This window comes from Chlorocebus sabaeus, chromosome X (genome assembly GCF_047675955.1).
Source record: "Chlorocebus sabaeus isolate Y175 chromosome X, mChlSab1.0.hap1, whole genome shotgun sequence".
NCBI lineage: Eukaryota > Metazoa > Chordata > Mammalia > Primates > Cercopithecidae > Chlorocebus > Chlorocebus sabaeus.
In genome coordinates this window covers 103,153,182-103,173,182 of record NC_132933.1, presented here as the reverse complement: position 1 = coordinate 103,173,182, position 20,001 = coordinate 103,153,182, and the positions used below count along the sequence as shown (strand labels likewise).

At 44.1% G+C, this 20,001-nt stretch overlaps 1 pseudogene; it reads right to left on the bottom strand.

Annotated features, from left to right (window-relative positions):
- Positions 1–4,085: 4,085 nt before the first annotated feature.
- On the bottom strand, positions 4,086–7,720 carry LOC103247452 (sal-like protein 1 pseudogene; annotated as a pseudogene).
- Positions 7,721–20,001: the final 12,281 nt, after the last annotated feature.

Below are 20,001 nucleotides of genomic sequence, written 5' to 3'. Positions count from 1 at the left end.
TCCAATGACCTCCTGCCACTGCTGTGGTTCTGCCTGGTCTCCTGGGGCTGGGATTCAAGGTCTAGAACTTTCCTTTCCTCCCGGCAGCTATAGCCTTCTCTCGTGGCCTTCCAGTTCTCTCTGCAACTAACTTTCAGGGCTGACAAACAAATAAGCCCTTTCAAGTCTTTGTGGGATTGATAATATCTGAAAACATATGGCCTTTAAGACCAATTTTTGAATCTGGAGATAATGTTATTGGGCCGGTGTAAAATTCTTATCCCATGATCTTAATTTCCGATGGTGGAACTCAGGCACAGAACTCATGTCTGTGGTTATAGACATGAAGCTGTATGATTGTGTGCATACCAAACCTTTTCCCTACCCAACAAACCTTTTTTTCAGATCTGCTTTGCATTTAAGAACACTTCATAGCACAATTAGTTGCCTGCACTTTGGGGCAGGAAACAATTGTGCTATGTAGTTCAGTGGGAAGTAAAGGAGGGAGGGGCAAAGAGAGAAAGAAAGAAAGAAAGAGAGATTTAGGGGGCTGGGCGCGGTGGCTCAAGCCTGTAATCCCAGCACTTTGGGAGGCCGAGTCGGGCGGATCACGAGGTCAGGAGATCGAGACCATCCTGGCTAACCCGGTGAAACCCCATCTCTACTAAAAAAAAATACAAAAAACTAGCCAGGCGAGGTGGCGGGCGCCTGTAGCCCCAGCTACTCGGGAGGCTGAGGCAGGAGAATGGCGTAAACCCGGGAGGCGGAGCTTGCAGTGAGCTGAGATCTGGCCACTGCACTCCAGCCTGGGCGACAGAGCCAGACTCCATCTCAAAAAAAAAAAAAAAAAAAAAAACAAAGAGAGATTTAGAAAGGCAACTTTCCCCCCAAAGCTTCTCTTCATTGTCTGTAATAGTGCAATTATAAATGTAACATTATTTAATTAACTCGCAAATGGGAACCAAATGTAGCATCAGCATATCAGTCAGTGAGAAGGTAGAGGTATTTTTGTGACTTCTCTCCATCAGGCTGTGTGATAGGGACAAGCCATTGGACTTCTCTGAGCTTGTTTCCTCATTTGAAAAATCAGAGCAATGATTCTAACTTCACTAGTGTTTGTGAAGATGAAGTGATATATGAAATGGCATGCTTCACAACCTGTAAATTACTCTGGTAATATAGGGTATGCATCATATACATCAATAAATGAATGTGTCTTCTGTGGGCCCAGCTGGGGTATACCCAAATGCACCATGAAGCCAGCTGCCCCAGTCAATCTCCTCACCAGTGGGCTGAGAGACCTCCCTCTGTTCTTCCCTCCCTTCAGGGATTAGCCTGACACTCACAGAGCTCCTGTTAGCCCCAAGGCTGTGCTTGCAGGCCTGCGGGCTGCAGTAGACTCTGTTCTGGGCCACTGCCCTGCGGAGGCCACGCTCATTGTTGGGAAGGCCAGAAGCGTCCCAGTTCTTGGGAAAAAAATGTTAGAAATGTCTCTAGGAGCCTGTATGATGAACTGGTACAGCCCCCCTGGTGCTTTGCAGACATTGAAGGTCCTGTTTCACTTAATGGGAAGTTTGTGTGGGGGGAATTCTGTCCCCAGACTGAGGGACCCCACACCAACATGCAATTTACAGGGGTACATATCCAGATGCCAAGGGAAAGCAGCTGTCCCTTCTGATCCCATGTTAGTGGGGTGCCTGAGAGACCCTGTGCCTGAGGCCCCAGTACTCCCATCCTGAGCCCTGAGTAAGCACCACACAAATATACAGGGTACAAATGAGAATAGACCCCCAAACTCCCTACTTTCATTTGAAACTCTTTGTAGCAGAGCTGAAAACTGTATATTGACCAGAACATCAGTGGCCTCAAGACTCACCATCTGAAACCAGCATTCTGTTCCTGCTGTTTCCCACCCTCCTGAATGAAATCTACAGGATACCCATGAAGGTAGATTTTAAGACACCAGGGCTCTCATCTAGGTGGCATAAGTGACAGATGGCCTTCCAGGTGTGCTGTGGACACTGCAGTTGCTCAATGTCCTGTACAGCCCCCCATGTTCATCCAGTTCATCATGACCGACTGGTAATCCCTTGCTTACAAGATATCTGAGAACAGGGGACAGAGTAGACTGGATTGCGCGGAACTTGGGAACTGCGGAAGTTTGTAGAAGAAACTGAATTGGGGACATATTGCATTTAATGTAATTTCAGGACATCTGAATGGGAACTTCCAGGTAGCGATATAGGATGGGAGCTTGGGAGAGAAACATAGTCCTGTCCTTGGGCTGATCACAGCCTGAGCATAAAGAATCTTGGAGAGAGCAGAGAATGAATGAAGAGACTTAAGGAACTCACTGATTTCAGGTTCAGAAGAGACCAATGTTAGCCCAGTGAACCAGCAAAGGAGGGAATAGGCCCAAGCCTCCTCCCAAGGTTTACTTCAGTTTTATTGAACCAGTGCCTACTAGATGCGGAACTACATTTCACTCTTGCCGTGTAAATACCGATTACATTTTTTCCCAGTTATGATGAAGTTTAGAACAGTGTATTTTTAGAGTGTAATTTTGCTTTGACATCCCTATTTTTTATCTTTATTTTTATTTATTTATTTTGAGATAGAGTCTCGCTCTGTCGCCAGGCTGGAGTGCAGTGGCACAATCTTGGCTCACTGCAACCTTTGCTTCCCAGGTTCAAGCGATTCTCCTGCCTCAGCCTCCTGAGTAGCTGAGATTACAGGCTCACGCCACTATAATCAGCTAATTTTTGTATTTTTAATAGAGATGGGGTTTCACCATGTTGGCCAGGCTGGTCTCGAACTCCTGACCTTAGGCGATCCACCTCCTCAGCCTCCCAAAGTGCTGGGATTACAGGCATGAGCCACAGTGCCTGGCCTATTTTTATCTTATTTTATTATTTTTGTAGTTTGCTTTGACATCTCTATAACCTGCAAGTTTAACTTCCCTTTGGACACTGCACAGGGCTTTTTTTTCTGTTGCAAAAAAATGTATTTGACTGCTTGAGTAAAATTACAGTTTATCTGTTGTTAATAAGTATTAAATGAAAATGAACTCCTCCCCTTTCCTTTCAACTTTCCAAGAAAGTGCATATAACAGTCCATTTTTCTTCTTCCATACCTAATGCAAAATAAACACTATTCCTGCACTCTTGATCAAGAAGAAGAGATCAAATCTCTCAATACAAGAGATCTAATTGTAAGATCTCTTGTAAGGAACATATGTACATTTGAATGAAAGTGACATTTCTTATTGTATATACAAGAGCATTTACATTTTCTCTACTGAATGTTGTTCAAGATGCTATGCTTAGCAGCCTTGTGAAATTCTAGCACAAATTTTCTATCGTGAATATACCTATACGGCAAAATGTTACGTCTCAGTTCAACTATCAAAACAACACTTGTTTCTCTAAAGAATTCTGCGTGCTTATCACTGTGCAGAAATGTATCAATATTGAAAATGATGCATGTAAAAAGCACAATACAAATAGCAATTCAAAATGGAAATGGTTAAATCTACAAAACAAAAAAAGGTTGAATTTTTGAATAAAAATAAAAAAACAAACCTGTCAAACAACCACACTGTTCAGTCTGTACTTTCAGTCCTTTCCTTAAATCTGTTTTGAAAGATTAGACAATGTGTTTGCTGATAAAAATTTCCAGCGGGATCAAAGTGTACATTTATATATAGACTTTATTAGAGATCTAATGCATCACCGAGGCATTGCGTCAGCACCAGATTCATATTAAACTGGATATAAAAAATAAGTTAATGCCAGATTACAACTGCCTAGCAGGGCAACTTGCAATTGCCATAAATATCACAGCAAGTTTATAGCACTCTAGTTAATTAGTATTTAGTCCACAATACAGAAGACCAAAGTTAATACTTTCATTCCGTTTGCAAAGCAAGGTTATATCGCTAATAAATAAGCTTTCTTAGAACTCCAAAGTTGAACAAGGTACAAAAGAATGTCTTCATAATGTTGTAATTCATAGATCTCGGGAACCAGAAGGAAGGGGTATGGGGGCAAGGAGTAGGAGGCCACCATAGGTTGTATTCTGAACAGGAATGAATGCTATGTTTCCAGTCAGAGCTGCTTTAACTCGTCCTCCATGAAGCAGGTGAAGCGCAAGTTGGTTCTCTTCTGATTGCTTGCCATTTTCTCCAGTCTGGCCAGAGAAGCAGTGGGTTCTGACTTCTGGAGCTTCTCCAGATTTCCTGTCAGCCCACTAACAGGTGAGCTGTTTCGAAGGTCAAGGCTTCCAGGAATTGGAGGATGCCACCATTCTGAATGACAGAGATCCCGTTGGCCTTCATCGTCGACCCGTTGGAATGCGGTGCTGCATTCTGAAGCTGGAAGGATCCCCACTTCCTGATCTTGCCACCAAATCCTTACAGAGCATTTCTGGGAACTTGATGGGATTGCCTCCTAGAAATGTCATGGGCCCATCCCCAGAGAGCTGCCTACCCTGTCACACAGGGGTGTTATTCCACATGTAAGTGCCCATGTGTACCTTTTGTACCTTTTGTCGTGAAAGCTCTTCCACAAATAGTGCAAGCAAAGGGTTTCTCTCCAGTGTGAGTTCTGCAGGGCACTCAACGCGGAGGAGGTTTTGCCACATGTGTTGCAGTAGTGCTACTTGGGAGTTCTCCCGGGCAGAGCCAAGAGCAGAACTGGGGATGTGGCAGAGAAAGACAGAGGCCCAGAAGCGATGTGACTGGTGGGGGTGTCCTTACTGTCCTGAGGAGAAATATGCACAAAGCCATTGATCTCCGTTTTGCTGAGAGATGACAACCAGTTGGCGGGAATCACCACAGAGTTCTGATTGGGGCCAAGGTTGGAACTGGGCTCAAAGAACTGTGATGGTAGATCTTGCATCTGATGTGTCAACACATGCTGCTTCAAATGGCCCTTTGTGGAAAAGCCACAATTGCAAACTGCAAATAAATGGTCTCTCTTTTGTATGATTTCTATACTGAATGTCCAAGGCACTCTGTCAAGAAAAGATTTTGCCACAAATGCTGCAAGTAGTGTTTCTAAATTTACCCTGGTCTCCGAAAGGGAAGAGGGTCCCCAAAGAATCTTCCTTGATGATTTTCTCTATGTGACTAGATGTCAGATCCAAAGCCCCGTCATTCACTGGAATGAAAGACAAACCATTGGCAGACTCACCTGGGACCACTCTCTGTGGTTTCTCCTCTTCGCTGGGTAACTTATGGAACTCCTGGGTGCTGTTGGATGGGAACAGAGCCTGCATGGAAGACGTAGACTCTGAGATGGCTGGGCTGCCAGCACTTTGGCTCTCCATGTCATCACCCACTGAGGCTGAATCATTGATCAGGACATCATCCTGGATGGACCCATTCTCCACTGACTGCAGGCTGGTCCGCAGCTGCTCCACTAGGCCAGCATTCATCATCTTCATCTGATTTTCCAAAGAAGTGATGCTCAACATTTCTAGGGGCAAAGGTGAAGAAGATAAGCTGTCTTGGGAGTTTTCTGCAGACATGGGCATATCAGGGAACAGTCTTCCATTTTTTCACTGGAGAGTTTGTCTGGGTCATCAACATTTTTCTCATTGAAGTAGCCTGTGTCAGACTCCGTGGACTCGGAGTAACTGTTGGGGACTGGGGTGTTGGAGACCTGGCCTCCCATATGCATTCGAGTGTGCTGCTGCAGGATGACAGTGTTTGTCTGTCAACTTCTGGTAGATGGGGCAGGAATGCTGGGCTCTGAGCAGGGGCACAGTATGATGGACCCTGTAGTGGGTTTTAAGATTCCTTTTTGTGATGAAAATCTGGCCACAGATCTTACACTTAAAAGGCCCCTCCCTAATGTGTGTCCGCTAGTGCATTGACAAGGCACACTCTGACAGCTGAGAACTGGGTGGCAGATGATGCACTCACTGGGGTCAGTGGCCTTTTGTCAATGTTTTCTACCAGTTGCTGAAGCTTGGATGTCTCTGATGCCTGGGCTGAGTCCAAGAGTCCCCCAAAAGGAAACTTGGCCTTGAACTGCTTGTACATGAGTGGCAACAAAGGGTTGGTGAAGGTGGTGGTGCTTCCCCAGGGGCCCCCAGTCTGCTGCTGGGGAGCTCAGGGCACTACTGCGCACTGTCAGGACTGAGTTGGTGACCACACCTCTCTCTTTGCTTTTGCCACTGGAGGATGGCAGAGTGGACCCTTCAGCTTCTTCCAGGAGCCCACCTAGGTTTCTTGTGGCCTGCTCGGTGACCCTGGAGTCACTTTTGACTAAACCTGTGGCAGACTGGTGGCAGAATGACTAATGGGGATGGGGGCTGGCTCTTCTGTCTTGATGAAGAGTATGAGGCTTGGGAGGGTTGGGGGCAATGGAAGGCCGACTGAAGTGGTCAGAGTAGCCAGGACTGCTTTGGTGTCTAACTGGCTGGTGACTGGCTTCTCTGGAGGGATGGACATGCCGTATGGGATGCGGGTACTCGTGGGGATATTGTCCAAATGCTCAGACACAGGATAAGGGTTCATCTGGGTATGAGTGTATTTCTCTTTGTGGCACTGAAAGTGGACTTTCAGATTCTTCTTGGTGGAGAACCCATTCCCACAGATGTTGTACTTGAACGGCCTCTTTCCAGTATGGGAATGCAAGTGGATCTGTAAGACACTGCCACTCTCAAAGACCTTTGTGCAGAATCTGCACTTGTGTTTGAAGAATGCTTCATTGGAAGTACTTTTCACTTCAAAGGCAGTGACATTTGGTGGCTTGCTTTTTCTTTGCTGGGCCAAGGCAGACAAGGAGTCTAAATCCTCTGTAGTTGTTCTGATGTCAGGCAAAGGGCTGGGGAAAACCGAGTTAGTGGGGACCAACTGATGTAGAAGTGGATTAGATGCAGGACTTAATAAACTGCTTATTGCAAAAGCTGGTGAGGATGATGATGAGACTGCTGGGTTACTGACATGGGAGACCGCAGCACTTGAATCCACTTTTTCCGAGGACAGGGTGGTAACTGACACCACCAATATGCTCATATTGGGAGAAAAGTCACTGTTGGATGGAATGATGGTGTTGCCAGAACTACTCTGAAGTAACTGGATTGGGGTAGCTGTTTCACACCATTAATGCTGGCAGATTGGCTGGTGAGGCTCTGTGCCATTCCAGCTGCTGCTGCCAGCTGCTGAGATAAATGGGAATTTAGCATGGACAAGGGGTTGACAGATGTTTGTAAAGTACCTTGAGAAGGACGAGAAGATGTTGGCAGGTCTGCATTCTGAGAAGCCAACGGCAATATTTGGTGACAAATCTATTCGATCAGTTGCAGCTAGTGGACCTGCTGCTGCTGCAGACCTAGGAGCTGTTCCATGAGGGCTGGGATGGCCAGCTTCACCCCGGAAGCCCCGCTGCACCTCGCTTTCTGGGAGAACTGGGACACCACTACCTTGGTGCTCTGGAGGTTCTACATGATGACGTTGCTGTTGATCATGGAGAAGTTGCCCAGTGTTGTCAGGTCCCCGAGTTGAGGCACAGAGGTTGTGATCGCTGAGGTACCTGTGGGAGGAGCTGCTGCTGCTGCCACTTGGGGCAATACTGCTGTGGCTGCGGCTGGAAGTGCTGCTGCCACTTTTGTTAGCTACCGGGGCCTCCACGTCCATGGACTCTTCCCTGTTGAGTCTGTTGTGTTCTTAAAGGTCGCTGCAGTCCACTTGATCTGTTTTGTTAACTGTTTCATTCATTTGTTCATCAGGATTATTGGGAGGGACTCTGGGGGAGAAGGTTTTGGGTGGGGAGGCTGGATTTTCATTTACAAATAAAACTAATTGAATAGTACAGTTCTTCTTGCAGAAGATGTGATAATTCAAAGAACTTGGCACAGCACCAGCCACAGACGTGGGTGTCCTTGCTCTTAGTGGGGAGACTCGATTGACCTTTTTCCGTGTCTCCACAGATTCAAGTGAATCTCATGCCTTGGCCTCCCCAGTAGTTGGGACCACAGGCGCCTACCACCACGCCCTGCTAATTTTTGTATTTTTAGTAGAGAGGAGGCTTCACCACGTTGGCCAGGCTGGTCTTGAACTCCTGACCTCAAGTGATCCACCCGCCTTGGCCTCCCAACGTTCTGGGATTATAGGCGTGAGCCACTGTGCCTGGCCTGCATAGTACTTTTTATTTAATCTTCTCAGCCTAATTTTTTTCTATGACTTTATTGAGTTATAATTGTTATTCAGTAGACTACACATATTTAAAGTGTAGATAATATGATGATTTTTGGCATATGCATGCACCCATGAAACCGTCAGAAGAATCAAGATAGTGAACATATGCATCACCTCCAAAAGTCTCCTCATGTCCCTTTGTCATCCCTCTATCCCATCCCTTCCTCCTACCTTCCCATCCCTGTGCAACCACTGACTGCTTTCTGTTTGTATGGCCTAGAATTTTATAAAAATGGAACCATACAGTATATACTCTTTTTCATCTGGCTTCATTCATGCAGTGTAATTATTTTGAGACTCATTCATGATGTTGTTGCCAAACACTAAAGGTTCGGCCTAGGTCCAGTTGCTCATCACACAGAAAGCCAATCACTGAGACAAGTGTTGCCCAGGAAAAAAGGCTTTATTGCAGGTGATGTCAACAAAGAGATGAGAGACAAGTCGGAAGTCTGTCCCTTCAACTGACTAAAGTTATGGGTTTATATAGCGGGAAAGGAAAACAGGAATCAGAGAGGGTTAAGGAAGAGGAGTTGGTCAGTAGGCAGCAGGATGTGTTGATCTCAAAAGCCCCAGCCCCACTGACACCATCTAGGGGCCTATTGGTCGGTCTCCTGAGAAAGGAACTCAGACAAGACAAATGTAAGTTTCTAAAGCTTCAGTTTTACGGGAAACTTGGGCTGGTTTCAAGGTTTCTTTAATGTGCTAACTTTATAGCCCCATCTAGTAAGTCTGAAATTTCCAATTTTATACTCTCATTCTTTTGGCTAAAGTCTCTGATAGCTTTTATAATACATGCCCTCTCGAGAAAGGTAAAATGTAGATATGATCAGATATGTACACTTTCAGGTGAAGATCTTGTCAGAATTGTTTTTCTGAGAATAGGTTTTGAAGTCTGGTAGGACTAAGTTAGAAAGAATAATTCTTCTAGCATCTGACAGGTGTCCTTGACAGACACCAATAAAGCAGCCAAAGGAGGGTCTAACTCCTGAAAACAAATGTTTCAGAACTCCCAATGTTGTAGAGAGCTGGCCCTCTACAGGGCTTTTCTCCATGAACTTCAACTTCCCTGTCACAAAAATCTCTCCATAAACACTCAGCTTCCTTTGGATCTGGGCTGTAAATACTTGCCTGGACTCAAGGATCCCCTAACTTTATAATGTACCTTTTATGTAAATATATGTTGACTTGCTGGTTTGTGTATGCATTGCATGTAAGTTCTCTTTTTAAAGCATATTCAATCTTATAGAATATAAAATATAAATGTTCCTCTACTTTCTAAAATAAGACACTCTATTTAGAATGTTAAGATAGCCCCTGCCTGTTATGTAGAACCGTAAGTATCTTGAAAAATTAATTGTTTGTCACATATTTTTAAGAGCTCTGACTGTAATCCTGAAGTGGTTTCTAATGACTGCGAGAGAGGAGGAGCTGATTGCTGCTACAAACACATGGACACCAGGATTCACACGTCCTAGTGGCCACTTTAGCCTTGAGAAGTCAATTATGAAAGATGTGAAACAACTCCAGAGTTCTACAGGTGTATAGGGGATGAGGGTAGGTAGCAAATGCCATAAAAGAGCAACAACCCTGATAAAAATAATAGGAACAGGCTGGGTGCGGTGGCTCCCAGTACTTTGGGAGGTCAAGACAGAAGGATCACTTGAGCCCAGGAGTTTGAGACCAGCCTGGGTAAAGCGAGACTCTTTCTTTACAAAAAATAGAAAAAATGTGTAAGGCATGGCGGCGTGTGCCTGTGGTCCCAGCTACTTGGGAGGTTAAGGTGGAAGGATTGATTGAGCCTGGGTGGTCGAGTATGCATCAAACTGTGATCATGCCACTGAACTGCAGCCTGGATGACAGAGAGACCCTGTCTTAAAAATGAATAAATAAAGTAAAAAGAAAAAATTGGGAACAATCTTTATTTCAAAGCATTATACCCTGGAACAGGGTTTCTCAACCTCAACTCTATTGACATTTGGGCCAGATGATCCTTTGTTGTGGGGGCTGCCTGCGTATTGTAGGATGTTTCAGCAGCATCCCTGACCTCTACCTACCATAGGCCAGTAATCCTTTCCCCAGTTGTGACAATCAAAAATGTCTCTAGGCTGGGCATGGTGGCTCACACCTGCAATCCCAGCACTTTGGGAGGCTGAGGTGGGCGGATCACTTGAGGTCAAGGGGTTTGAGACCAGCCTGACCAACCTGGTGAAACCCTGTCTCTAGTAAAAATACAAAATTTAACCAGGTGTGGTGGCATACTCCTGTAATCCCAGCTATTTGGGAGGCTGAGGCAGGAGAATTGTTTGAACCTGGGACGTGGAGGTTGCAGTGAGCTGAGATCGTGCCATTGCACTCCAGCCTGGGCAACGAGAGCAAAACTCCACCTCAAAAAAAAAAAAAAAAAAAAAAGTCTCTAGATGGCCGGGCGCAGTGGCTCACACCTGTAAACCTAGCACTTTGGATTGCTAGAGCCCAGGGAGGATTGCCTGAGCCCAGGATTTTGAGGCCACCCTGGGCAACATAGTGAGACTTCGTCTCTATTAAAAAAAAAAAAAAAAAGTCTCTAGAGGTTGCTGAATTCCCCTGGGGGACAAAATTTCCATTGCCCTCGAGTAAGATATTCTAATATACATTTATTACAAAAAATCTCAGTTTTCTTGAGATATAATTTACATGCCATACAATTCACCCTTTTAAAGTATGTAATTCAGTGGTTTCTAACCTATTTACAGGGTTGGGCAACCATTGCCACAGTCTAATTTTAGGACATTTTTGCCCTCCCTAAAACAAACCCTGTGCCCATTAGCAGTCCCTCCCCATCCCCCCAACTCCTGCAACCACTAATTTATTTTCTATCTCTATGGATTTGTCTATTCTGGATATTTCATATAAATGAAATAATACAATATGTTGTCTTTTGCGACTGGCTTCACTCACATAGCATAATGCTTTCAAGGTTCACTCACTTTTAGCATGTATGAGTACTTTATTCCTTTTTATAACTGAATAATATTCCACTACATGGATAAACCACATTTTGTCTATCCAGTCATCAGTTGGCAAACACGTGGGTTGTATCCATCTTTTGGCTATTACGAGTAATGCTGCTATGAACATTCAAATACAAGTTTTTGTGCAGACATATTTTCATCTCTCTTGAATGAAAGGAATAGCGTTTCTGGGGCATATAAAACACTTTTTAAACAGCAAGTTCTTCTTTTCAAGATACATCTTATGGCAAACCCCCAAATACAAGATACATCACAGTGGAGTGTTTGAAGTGAGGTTAGCTGGAGCTCCAGAGCCCTGCCTGGGCTACCATTTGACAGCCCTGGTGGCCTTGAGATGTCTCCACAAAACACCTTCCAACAAAAAAAAATTTTTTGAGACAGGATCTGGTTCTGTCACCCAGGCTGGAGTACGGAAGCATGATCTCGGATCACTGTAACCTCCGCCTCCCAGGTTCAAGCGATCCTCCCACCTCAGCCTCCCGAGTAGCAGGGACTACAGGTGCATGCCACCATTCCCAGCTAACTTTTGTATTTTTTTGTAGAGACGGTTTTGCCACAGTGTCCAGACTGGTCTCAAACTCCTGGGCTCGAGTACTCGGTCTGCCTCAGCCTCCCAAAGTGCTGGGATTACAGGCGTGAGCCACTGCGCCTGGCCGGATCTTCCTTTTTTTTGAGACCAAGTTTCACTCTTGTTGCCCAGGCTGGAGTGCAATGGTGCACTCTCAGTTCACTACAACCTCCGCCTCCCGGGTTCAAGCGATTCTCCTGCCTCAACCTCCCGAGTAGCTGGGATTACAGGAATGCGCCACCACGACTGACTAATTTTGTATTTTTAGTAGAGACGGGGTTTCTCCGTGTTGGTCAGGCTGGTCTCGAACTCCCAACCTCAGGTGATCCGCCTGCCTCGGCCTCCGAAGTGCTGGGATTATAGGCGTGAGCCACCATGCCCGGTGCGGATCTTACTTTTATCTCCTCACTCCATGATAACTGTGCAGTTTATCATGGGTTCCCCTGCAGTCTCCTTCTTAACTCTTTTTCTCTGGCCTATGCAGCCTGCCCCAGCCAAGCCAAACTTTAGAACTGCATTGCTATGATTTGTTCTCTTCCTTTCTGTCAACATAAATTCAGATTCACTTAGTTTCTTCATTCATTCCTCAGACATTTACTATAACCAGGATTTACTATGCTGGGAGCTGCAGGAGTTCCAGATATACAGGGAGGAGTTCCTGTCTTTCATGTAGACATAAGACAGTTACAGAATGCCCATCTTAGAAGATGGTATGTGCTAACAGCCGTTTGAATGGTACAAGCACAAAAATAGCTAGAGACGTCTTCATGTGAGATTGGGGATGACTTTGTAAATGGGACAGCACTGAAGAACTGGCAGGAATTCTTTATATAGAGGTGGTATTAGGGCATCTGGTGGAGAGGGTGGCATAAGCAAGGTCACGGAAATAGGAAAACACAGATGATATTCTGGCAATTATGAGTCAAATAATTAAAAGCAGGTGAGTAATGAGACAAAGTAGTATAGTTACATAGAGCAATGAGAATGGAAGGATTTGAAAGCCTGCCCAAGGGGTTCAAACAAATGAAGTGTTTGAAGGAATGACTGATGCAATCCAACCTAGAGTTTCTCTGATATTGTCGTTCCGCACCCTGGCCCACTGTTAGGAGATGCTATGATTCGGTAAAAAGGTTTTAACCAGAGGGAACTCCCTTCATGATTTCTTCTGGTTACTTTACCTCTCAGGGCCTGATTTTCCGTGACAATAAATCAAAGGAGACTGGACAAAGTGATCTTTCCGGCATCTCTATTCCTGAATGAAGCATGGACCAGGAAGCCCTGCTGCTTTTTGAAGAGTTGGGGATGAGTTGGGCTAAGGGTTGTGGGAAGATGACAAGGATCATTTGTGAGATTTCCATGGAGAAATGAGTCACATTTGGAAACATCAGAAAATAAGAAAATCTTTGTCTATAATCTAGCGAGCTTCCTTCTTCCATATCTCTTTCCTTTTAGTGGCTTCCTCTCCACCTTAAATCTATAAGGTTGTAAAATGGTTTGGGGATGAAGCACAGATGCTTTGCCTTATGTTTCTATCCCTAGTACATAGCACAGTGCCTGATTCATGGACTGTCAGTAAGACTCTGCTAAATAAATAATTTCTTCCAACCCCCGTCAAAACCTACTCTCAGGGAGAAAATATGTAAGCAAATTCATACTAAGGTATAAATGGCTGATAACCATTTAAATTGTGATCCATATACTAAGAGGAATTTTTCTTATAAGAAATGGAATAGCCCTTTGCTAAAATCAAAACCCATTTCTAGTAGTGGCATACATAGAACTAGGGGAGGCTTCAGGATGGCAGCAGTGATATTTCCAGCTGGGATCTCAGCCACTATTAGTCCCTCTTATCCTAAAGGGGCTTCTCAATTCCCACCTAGAGGCTAAGCCTTGCCTCATTCTCTGCAATAGATGCTGTCTGTTCTCAGCAGAAATTTCTGGAGCCCTGTTTTAACATTCTGAAGCTCAATGTTGGGCTCTGCTTGCTTCAAAATTGGTTCTGGGCATTATTTATAGCTCATTTCACAGAACTGGGCTTCTGTTTGGTTTCTCCAGCCTGGGTATATGTCATGACAACAGGTCCACTCCGCTGGACATTCTCAGATAAGAGTTCTGTGCTTATCTCTTTCTAGTATATCTTAATACCTTTCTCCCATCTGACTGTGCATGGAGTCAACTTTTACCTTTGATATCTAGCCCAGTACCCATCACTTTTCTCCCTGTTGTAAGATGACCCTGCTGCTGACTCCCAACCTGCTTAGACTTCCAAGAATCAGCAGCCAATGTGTAGCCTGCCACTGATACCCTGTCTCCCTACCCTGAGAACCAGCCAGAATTCCTGGCACTTCAAATTGGAACTTCCCCTGCCCCCTCAGCCAAATTACATAACTGCTGACCTAGACTGCCCTCTGCTATTTGCTTCCAGAGCCCCTGGGCATTACATTTGTCCTCTCGAAAGGGAATGCCTCTGCATTTGAAGTTGAGTCAGCTCTCCTGTGATAAGGGCTTAGTGGGTCTACTTCTAAGCCCTGGCTTTTTCTTAATTGAACTGACCTTGCCATGGCCTGGAAGGTAGCAAGCAAGCGTTTATCTGCAGACCCTGGCACTAATTATCTATCCTGCTAGGTTATAAGGAAAGCTTCACGGCTAACATCTTCTTGTGGGAGTCACCCAGACAACTGAGGCTGCCTTGTTGCCACAAGATAACCTTCCATATAGATATTTTTCTCCAGTTAGACATCTTTTATTCAGCTTGGGGGTTGCATTTGTCTAAAATTTTCTTCCTTGGCATATCGGATAGTTGACCTAACTACCTACCATGGTCTTCCACCTGCCTTCTTGTATTAAATGCCTGTTGCATTTGCCCTAGGCAGAAATGAATTTCATTGATAGAGGGACCATATATCTGCACTGGGTGGATAGACTCCTTTATGGTGTAATTCCAGGGATTCACAGAAAGTGTCTACTCCCAAATATGTCTCCCACATGATGATGTGTATCATCATTTCCATCCAATCTCTCCAATGGGTGGGCCTCAATTTCTACTTGTTTTCAAAGACTCAGAGTGACTTGGAGAGAAGGACACAACAATGAGGAAGAAAATATAGTTAGTAATTATGATTACTTCTTTTGGATCCTTCCTATTATACACCAAGGTATATAATATGAATTTAAACGAATTTATTGGCTTACACAAATGGGAAGTGCAGGGTTCTATGCATTGGGGGCACAGCTGGATCCAGGGGCTCAAATAGCTTCATCAGTGCTCCCCCATGATGTCTTCCCTGGTATGCGAAAAAGGTCCCAGGGAGGACTCTGATTGGTTGATTTGTGTAATGTGCCCTCCTTTCATCCAAAGACTCTGCTTAAGAGGATGATCGATGCTGATTGGCTAGCCTAAATCACAGGAGGTCCAGCCCAGTGGTCAGGAGGGGCAAATAGTTTCACTCTGAACAAACTACAAGGATATTGGGTTTTCTGCAGGATAAAGGGGTTCTTTTACCAGAGAAGGGCAAATAGACGCTGAGATGGAAACAATCAGATGTCTATTTTAAGGGTCAGGGGGATAAAGGGGCTGTACTGCATATTTGCCTAGACCTCACTTTGGGTTACCCATTGCTCACTTCAGCATCCCTTTTTAAAATATAAAGGTGGGAGTGGGGCTGAGGAATCATGCTGAGTCTTAACTCGGCGTGAAAGGGTTTGTTCAAAATGTTCTTCTATTCCCACTGACCCAGGCCATGGAACACTTTGGAAAACAAGTCTGGAAGCCTAAAATGGGAGGGTCCTATAAAAAAGCACAAAGAAGGGCACAAAGAGGGGCACCAAGAACAGGGGAGATATCCCTGGTCTATCCTATAGCATGGTCCTGGGCCAAGAGTCAGCCTGAGGATTTGCACATCAGCACATAAATGGACCCTAGGTTCTGGCATTCATCTTGAGCAGCTTGGAGTTCAAGATGAGGCTCCTTCCCCACCCCTCCCCTCCCCTCCTCTCCTCTCCCTTCCCCTCCCCTTCCCTTCCTTTCCCCTGAGCACCTTTTCACCCCAGGAACTGTTCACAGCTCCTTCCTCAGAAGTCTTCTCTCTCTTCAGATAAGATGGCTTTGTCTTCTTCGCCTTACAGACAGACTCCAAGGACAGTGACACATACACATTCAGACAGAATTCATGATCACATTTTGGCGAGAGATGCCATTTTATCTAAAAGCGCAGTCCATGTGCCAATCTAAGGGCAGAAATTAAACCTAAAACAACACAAACACATTACAAGTCAATAGTATCATTAGAAAGGACTATCATTAAAACGTTTGTGTATTGTGATTTAAATTCAATCATGGTAGGAAATTTGAGCTGTTTCTGAGAGATAAGTCTTGCATAACTAGAAACTGAATACTCTCTTCTTTTCCCACCAGCAGCCTCATCATCACTAGTTTCTAAGAGCCAGCATGTCCTTAGCTCCACTGAACTATGGCTATGATTCCTTCAGGGTTTTACACTGATGGTATCCTTTCTACTCCTTGAAACTTATGTTTGCCATAATTACCTCTCTTGCGTCTTTTTCTTAAGACCAACGACTTTGCTATTAGTGTTGAAGGAAGGGGCCAGCACTCCTAAGCATCCATCCACTTGTAAGCAAGTATGTACATCCAGGCTACCGTTAATAGCTTTTGTTTCAGAGCTTTTTGCTTTATTTCACAAGCACGCTTGTCTTGTTTCCTGCATAGGATCTCCTCATGACCAGGTTCTGTAAAACTCAAGAGCAACTTGAGTGTAAGAAACGTTGCTCACCAGAACATCCTTCCTACTCATGATGATGCTCCTGTTTCCCTTTCATCAGCCCCTCATTGTTGATCTTCATAGACAAACTCTTGTCCCCTCCCCAAATTCTGTGTGGCTTGGTGTTTGACCCCAGTAGATGAGGTAACTGAGTGTGTCAGCAATTAGACTGACATCCCTGACTCCTGGCATTCAGTTGTAACAGTAGTCTCTGTCTCCAAATGGGGTTTCTCCTGCCTTGATGTTGGGCATTTCAGATGTACCCCCCAAGAAAAACGGGGTGATGTTTGCTGTGTGCTTCTGTCTGTTTGGCACAGGCCCTGTTTCTCGGTGACTCCCAAAGCTTTGTGTCTTTGGAACAAAAGTGCAGACTGGCAGAAGGAGCCTGCTGAGTGCTGAAGAATTTAGAGACATCCATCTCCAGTTCAGTTGCTTTTCTGTCAAAATCTCAGTCCCTAAATCTCTCAGAAATCCCAAACTGCTCCAATCATCCAAGCTTGCAATTTGGATACTTTTTAATGCTATGCTTTTTACGCTATGAAAACCAAGTGTGTCAGAATGTGTCATTTTTTTGTGGGCTCACCGAATGCTTTTGCACTACATCATTTATTGTCATGCATCTGTAGGCTTATAGTCTACTTAAAACATTTTTATTTTACAATAATTTGTATTCATTTGCTTTCCAACCCGCTTATTCCAGTTCAGGGTGGTAGGTGGCCAGAGTCTATCCTGGCAGCTCAAGGGGCAAGGTAGGAACCCACCCTGGCCAAGATGCCATTCCATTGCAGGGTGCACTTACACAGACACTCACACTCACTTAGACCGGTACCATGTAGACACACCCATTCATCTAATGTGCACAGCTTTGGGATATGGGAGAAAACTGGAGTAACTGGAGAAAACCCATACAGACATAGGTAGAACCTGCAAACTCCACACAGACAATAGACCTGCTGGGAATTGATTTTTTCCCTGATCAAGGTAATAATAAAATAATGTTGAAACACATGACATTTTTCGAGCACTTCTGCAATGCTAACTGAAAAATAGTTGAACTCAACTTTATAAATATTGACTATAGGTTTGTTATTGCTGTTTTTTAAAAGAAGCCCAAGCAACAGTAAAGCTAAGGAGAGATTATTCAGTTTTGTTACATGGGAGGGAGAGAAGTTAATTTCTGTTGCTTTGGTGTTTTGTATTTATCTCTCATTACAAAATTGGATAAAAACACAATTTTAAAGGCTGCACTATATATTGTCATTTATCAAGGACAGGAAAAAGTTAAACCCATACATCTCCATTATGTGTTTCTGAAAGCTGTGCAAATCTTGAACACAAGCTGAAACATCACAGAAACCATATCTCAGAGCTGTACAAATTTCCTGCTGATTATACAGAGAAAGAGCATGTGATTACCAAGAGCCTTGAGTAGATGTAGGAGAAAATAATGTTGGGTTAGCTATCTGGTTGGTTTATCTGATGCCAGAACTTTATCTATTTGAGTCTGATGTTTTGACTGTTTGGGTTTGGTTGGTTATTTTTTTGGAAAGGAGAGAGGCCAGTATGGTATAGAGGAAGGAGGCAATGTGTTGGTGGATTTCCCACATTAATCAAGCCAATACCACATTTCAACATCATAAGCTTCCTTTTTCTTATGGTCTGATCCTTCTTGCCCCATAAGCTTGGCATCCTCTAATGGTTATTTTTACTATGTTATCCATCTCTAATAGCAAAAATAATCTAAATAAAATATAGCCTCAAATGTGAAGCTAGATGCTCTTAAGGGTTATAGACACAGACTTTATTTCATTTAATAGCAGTGATTTTTCTTTTCATCCTTGTGCCTGTATTAAGTGTTGCAGGACAGGGAAGCTCCCTGCCAAAATTGGGGCTTAGCCCCTGAGGGCTCTTGGCTTTGCCCAGGAAGGAATTCAAGGGCCAAGTGGTGGTGTTAGATGGCAATCTTCTATTGAGTGGTACTGCTCCTTGCCTAGCAGGGCTAACTCACAGGCAGTGTGGTCCAGAGTCAGCAACTAAGGGGCTCTTGGCAACTGCATTAATACTCATGTAAATCCACTTTCAATCACATGCAAATTAAGGGGTCAGTCAATGCAAATTGAGGGGAGGTTATTTAGACCTTTCTAAGAAAAGGGTGGTAACTTCCAAGCCATTGTTATGGAAAGAGGTGGTGACTTCTGGGTCATTGCTGTGGCATTTGTAAACTGTCATGGTGCTAGTGGGAGTGTCTTATGCCACTGAGCAATGAGAGCAACTAAAGATCACTTTTGCCTTCTGCTGGTTCCTGCTCGTTTCTTCACTTTATCCCATCTGGACCAGATCCTGTTTTGGTCAGCAGGGTTTTGACCAGAAAACAAGTCCTGCTGGTTGGCTACCTCATAAGCAGGGTGCAAAATCTAGTGAGTCCCACCATGATTTGCCTCTTTGCAGCAGCTGAGATAACTGAGTCTCTGTACTTTGACATCAGATTCTGCTTACATAGGGCAGCTCTGAAAAGTCAGAGGGTAGTGGGCCTGGGTCAACACTATCTGCTTTCATCAGTCACATGCCTGAGACCCAGAGTGGGGCGATTCACATTGCCACCATTCAGGCATGTACAGAAGGCTTCATTAGCATGTGCTCCTTGAGTACAGGAAAGAATGGGGCAGGGACACTCATGAGTCTTTAAAACATTCTTTTTTTCTAATTTTTCATTTTTATGCACACATAATAGGTATATATACTTATGGGATACATGTGATGTTTTGATAAAGGCATACTATGTATAATAATCACATCAAGGTAATTGGGGTATCCATCACTTCAAGCATTTATCATATCTTTGTGTTAGGAACATTCTAATCCAACTCTTTTAGCTATTTTAAAATATAAAAGAAATTATTGTTGACTATAGTCACCCTCTTGTGCTATTAAATGCTAGGTCTTTTTCATTCTAACCATACTCTTATACCCTCATCCCCACATTATCCCCCCCGCCCACTTTCTCCCCTATCCCTGCTACCCTTCCCAGCCTCTGGCAACAATCATTCTACTGTCTCCTTGAGTTCAATTGTTTTAGCTTTTAGCTCCCATGTATGAGTGAGAACATGTGACATTTGTCTTTCAGTGCCTGGTTTATGGTGCTTAACATAATGGCCTCCAGTTCTATCCATGTTATTGCAAATGACAAGATTTCATTCTTTTTTATGGTTGAATAATATTCCATTACATATATTTACCACATTTTCTTTATCCCTTTATCTGTTGATGGACACTTAGGTTGATTTCAGATCCTGGCTATTGTGAATAGTGCTGCAATAAACATGAGAATGCAGATATCTCTTTGATATACTGATTTTCTTTCTTTTGGGAATATATCTAGCAGTGGGATTGCTGGATCATATGGTAGTTCTATGTTAATTTTTGAGGAACTTCCAAACCTTTCTCCATAGTGATTGTACT